This window comes from Colobus angolensis, unplaced genomic scaffold (genome assembly GCF_000951035.1).
Source record: "Colobus angolensis palliatus isolate OR3802 unplaced genomic scaffold, Cang.pa_1.0 Scaffold25, whole genome shotgun sequence".
Lineage (NCBI taxonomy): Eukaryota > Metazoa > Chordata > Mammalia > Primates > Cercopithecidae > Colobus > Colobus angolensis.
The window spans coordinates 1,423,861-1,429,009 of NW_012115710.1; the positions used below are offsets into that span (position 1 = coordinate 1,423,861).

Here is a 5,149-nt window from a genome sequence, read left to right on the forward strand (position 1 = left end):
GCCCTGCCCCTATCTCGCTGAGGCCCCGCCCACCTCCTCCCACCTCCCGCCCAGGCCTGGCTTCTGTTCTGCGCGCGCAGATTGACGCAAACTCGGAAGCGGATCGGTTGGAGTGAAGGTCACATCGCGCGGTGAGTTTTGCTCTGTGTTGTCTTAAGTTTGCGCTTCCCAGGTCCCCGACGCTTCTGTGCCTGTGACGTGGGGTCCCCACAGACCTGGAAATTCCCGCCCGTCTTCCTTCCCCAGAGCAAACTGAGACATCCCCGTGAGAGCCCGGGGGTCGCTTCCTTTTGGGTTTAAAGTCGCCCAGAGGCTGTTCCGGTCCCCGGTCTTTCTGTTATAGGGCAATGGATACACTTTCTATTGTGTAGTTTTCCTGCTCCAAACCTAGTTCTGACTCCTCCCGCCCCGCGCTATTTAAAGTCCTCACCCGCGAGGTGGATTCTTGCCTGGGGTGCTCCTCCCAGCCTCCCCCTCGTCGGCCCTTGGAGCGCCGCGCCCCGGCTCCAGTCCCGGGGACGCCGAGTCCTCTGCATGTCCTGGGATCCTGCAGACCCCATCCTTGTCCTGAGGCGCACATCGCCCTCCCCACCTCCCTCCTCGTGCCAGGGCCTGCTCCTCCCCCAGGTCTCCCCTCCACCCTCACCGCTTCCACTGAACCCGCTCTGGGGAGGTCCCAGGGGCCTGTCCTGTGGCACGGGGTTTTCTTGCCTGCCGAGCTCCAGCCACTGGAAAATGCGCCCCTCCGGGATGCAGGCGTCTTACTCCAAACCCTCCTGCGATTGTGTGGGCCAAAGGGATCAGGAGACAGACAAGAACAGTAGAAAACCTGAGACAGAGAAGAGAATAAAAAAGGCCCCTAACAGACAGGAAAAATAGAGGATTGATGAGGGATATGCCAAGAGATGGCAAAAGTGAAAAACAGAAAGAAAAACAACGTAGGAACGCAGGAGGAGAAAAGCAACTGGAGAAATGTAGAGAAAACCCAGATGTACAGAGAGATGAAGCACGGCAAGGTAGGGGGAGTGAAAGCAAAGAGGGAGGCTCATCAGAGTGAGGGAGAGAGGCAGGGATTTGGAGCCAGGACAGACAAAGCAGAGTGGTGCTTGTATCAATTATAGAGGGAGAACCACAGCAGGGAGGACAACTGCGGAACTCAGGTGCCACAGAGTGGGGACAGGGGAGTATATCATGGAAGAGAGAATTTAACAGGGAGAACAGAGGAGGCGCAGAGATGACAGAAGAGACAGAAATTGAGGACGATTGAAAGACTGGGGAGAAGGAGCAACAAGAGATTAAGTTGCGAGGATGGAGCAGAAGAGGTGGAAGAGAAGGAATAGAGGGAAGAAGAGGGGTACAAAATGAAGAGCAGAATCCCAGGGAAAAAGAAAAGAAAACAAGAGCTAGAGAGAGAAGGGGAGAATGAGAGATATGTACAGAATTAAGGAGGGAAGCACAGTAATGAAGACAGAGGGGCTGGGCACAGTGGCTCACGCCTGAAATCTCCGCACTTTAGGAGACTGAGGCAAGGGGATTGCTTGAGTCCAGGAGTTCGAGACCAGCCTGGGCAACATAATGAGACCCCCATCTCTGCCAAAAAAGATAAGTAAATAACCGGACCTAATGGTACACCTATACTCCCAGCTGCTCTGGAGGCCGAGCTGGGAGGATGACTTGAGCCCAGGAGGTCCAGGCTGCGGTGAGCTGATATCATGTCATTACACAGCAGCCTGGTCAACAGAGTGAGACATTGTCTCAAAAGAAAAAAAACGGTGAGAGACCTTGGGTTCAGATGAGTGGGTGAGTTCATTGGATATGATTACTTGTGACAGGTTGACTTCCGTGTATATAATCTAATAACTAAAAACTTGTTTAAATTATACAGATGAGATTGAGAATTTTAAAATTCATATCTATAAGACATAAACATTCTATAAATCTTGGCATGAGAGGTATCTTCTGCTTGGAATGCCTATTCAGCCAGAGGGAAGTGACTTACTCAGTTGTGAATCACTGCCTTCCCTTTTCCTAGGATGGGTTAGGACGTGAGTAGTGAAGGGGAGAAAAAGTCACTGTCTGTTATTACATAATACTTTAATTTAATTAATTAATTAAATCATATTTTGAGACAGGGTCTGGCTGTATCACCCAGGCTGTTGTGCAGTGGTGTGATCTCCTCTAACTGCAGCCTCAACCTCTTGGGTTCAAGCCATCCTCCTACCTCAGTCTTCTGAGTAGCTGGGACCAGAGGCATGAGCCACCTAACCCAGCTAATTTTTCTATTGTTTTTGTAGAAACGGGATTTCACTATGTTTCCCAGGCTGGTCTCAAAATCCTGGGCCCAAAGGATCCTCCTGCCTTGGCCTCCCAAATTACTGGGATTACAGGTGGGATTACAAGGATGAGCCACTGCATTTGGCCTATATAGCCTTCTCTTTTCTTTTTTTCTGAGGGAGTTTTGCTCTTGTTGCCCAGGCTGGTGTGCGATGGCGTGATCTCAGCTCACCACAACCTCCACTTCTCGGCTTCAAGCGATTCTACTGCCTCAGAGAGGCAGGGTATTACACTGCAGCCTGGTCAACAGAGCGAGACATTGTCTCAAAAGAAAAAAAGGGGCGAGAGACCTTGGGTTTAGATGAGTGGGTGAGTTCATTGGATACGATTAGGAATACAAGCTAACTAACAGTGAGTAGCTGGGGTTACGGGCACGCACCACCACGCCCAGGTAATTTTGTGTTTTTAGTAGAGACTGGGTTTCTTCATGTTGGTCCAGGCTGGTCTCTAACTCCCGATCTCAGGTGATCTGCCTGCCTTGGCCTCCCAAAGTGCTGGGATTACAGGCGTGAGCCACCATGCCCACACCCATAGTAGTTTTTAAAATGGACATCAGGGCACGGTGGCTCACATCTGTAATACCAGCACTTTGGGAGGCCGAGTGCGTGGATCATGAGGTCAGGATATCGAGACCAGCCTGGCCAACACAGTGAAACCCCATCTGTACTTAACAAATACAAAAATTAGCCAGGCATGGTTGCAGATGCCTGTAATCTCAACTGCTCAGAAGGCTGAGGCAGAATTGCTTGAATCTGGGAGGCAGAGGTTGCAGTGAGCCGAGATTGCACCACTGCATGCCAGCCTGGGCAACAAGAGGGAAACTCCATCTCAAAAAATTAATTAATTAATTAATTAATTAATAATAAAACTAAAAGCACCGGTCCTATTCACATGTAGTCAACACCCATGACCAAATTCTTTCAAAGGCCCCATCTGCAGGAACATCCTATTGGACAATGAGAACTCTGAACATCACTTTTGACCAATATGGTCTTTCAGACCAGGGAGCATACATCTTGTTTTTTACGTTTTTATTGTGCAGTTTGTTTTATACAATGTTTTCTGTGATCTCAGTTTATAAATTTTCGCAGTACACAGTCTATGTTTTATATTTTATGCATAGTTAGCTAGAGAACTAAGGGCAAGGCATATATATATAATTGCTGTATTGCCTGGTATTATGTAACTGTACCTGTGACATCATAATTGCACCCTCTGACACTGTTACTTAGTTCGTATTCCTTGTAATGCTGTGTATTTACTTGAACTCATACATCAGAAGGTAGTGACCTTTTTTTTTTTTAACTTTTTTTTTTTTGAGACCCATTCTCCTGCGTCAGCTTCCCGAGTAGCTGGGACTACAGGCGCCCGCCATCTCGCCTGGCTAGTTTTTTGTATTTTTAGTAGAGACGGGGTTTCACCGTGTTATCCAGGATGGTCTCGATCTCCTGACCTCGTGATCCACCCGTCTTGGCCTCCCAAAGTGCTGGGATTACAGGCTTGAGCCACCGCGCCCAGCAGCTTTTTTCTTAAGAGGGAATTGTTTAGAATTCTGCAGGCTGTATAAATGTAATTATTATTTGCTTGCAGGTTTTATCATGGGTTACAATAGTTTACTGATTAACATTTAAGATTTCACATATGGCTTTTCCATATATGGTATGTAATATAACTGACACATGCACTTGTTAATTTCAATAAGTCCCTGTTCTGCGTAGATATAGGTAATTTTATGACAGGTATTCAGAAAAATATTGTATTACCATTGTTTTCTTTTTCTTTCTTTCTTTCTTTTCTTTTTCTTTTTCTTTTTCTTTTTTTTTTTTGAGATGGAGTCTCAGCCTGTCACCCAGGCTGTAATGCAGTGGTGCAATCTTGGCTCCCTGCAAACTTTCCCTTCCAGGTTCAAGCGATTCTTGTGCCTCAGCCTCCCGAGTAGCTGGGACTGCAGGTGCAAGCCACCAGGCCTGGCTAATTTTTGTAATCTTTTCTTATCTTCCCTGTGCTGTGATTATTTGACCATACAGAATTTCCATTGATTTTGGTTACCCTGACATGAGCTTATTGTGGATTATTTATCAATATAGTATATTGTGTGGTCCTTTAGCATTTATTTGTATACACTAGATATTCTGTAAATATGAAGAATATATACTTTTCTTTTCATTGATGTGACAGTGATATGTTTTTTGCAAACTGTGATACACTTTAGGTCACAGTGGAAAAACACTCCTGACTTTAGGCTTAAACATCTTTCTGCCCTGTCAGTATTTTGTCGTGATATTGGAAATAGGCTTCCATAGAAATGATTTGAAGGACATGTAATCGCCCTTTATTTATTAAAGAATCTTACTCCTTTTGTGTTCCTAAACTTTGAAGATCATGTTTGGGAAGTTTAAAGTAAGTAGTCTTTTTTGTGTTGTATTTACACATTTCAATATGATTTACCATCTGGACTCAATTGGAAACGTATTGGTGTTTACATTTTGTAGATATCTCTTCCAAATGCTTAGTGAAAAAGGTGGGAGGATCACTTGAGCCAGGGAGTTGAAGGCTGCAATGAGCCCTGTTTTTGCCACCACACTCCAGCCTGGGTGTGTGAGCTACACGCTGTCTCAAACAAACAAGCAAGTAAATGAGAGGTACAATTCCTCCTTTGAAAATAGAGATTTTCTTTCCTTTCATCTCTTTTCTTAGGATGTTTATTTAGAAAATTTGCAAATGCGTTTTCTGTCTTCTGAGGTAGTTTCCTTTCCTTTTCCTTTTTCCTTTCCTTTCCTTTCCCTTTCCTTTCTTCTTTCTTTCTTTCTTTCTT

General features: G+C 45.6%; 1 protein-coding gene across 2 annotated transcripts in view; it reads left to right on the forward strand.

Annotated features, from left to right (window-relative positions):
- The first annotated feature begins 88 nt into the window (after positions 1-88).
- The window catches only part of ZNF611 (zinc finger protein 611), a 23,907-nt gene continuing 18,846 nt past the window's right edge, over positions 89-5,149 (forward strand). The window contains exons 1-2 of one of the 2 annotated variants that reach the window (XM_011946157.1): positions 89-131; positions 4,827-4,928. The gene's annotated coding sequence lies outside the window, so the exon portion shown is untranslated. Of the gene's footprint in view, positions 132-4,826; positions 4,929-5,149 lie in introns of those variants that run through there. The other variant, XM_011946156.1, reaches the window with a different exon arrangement.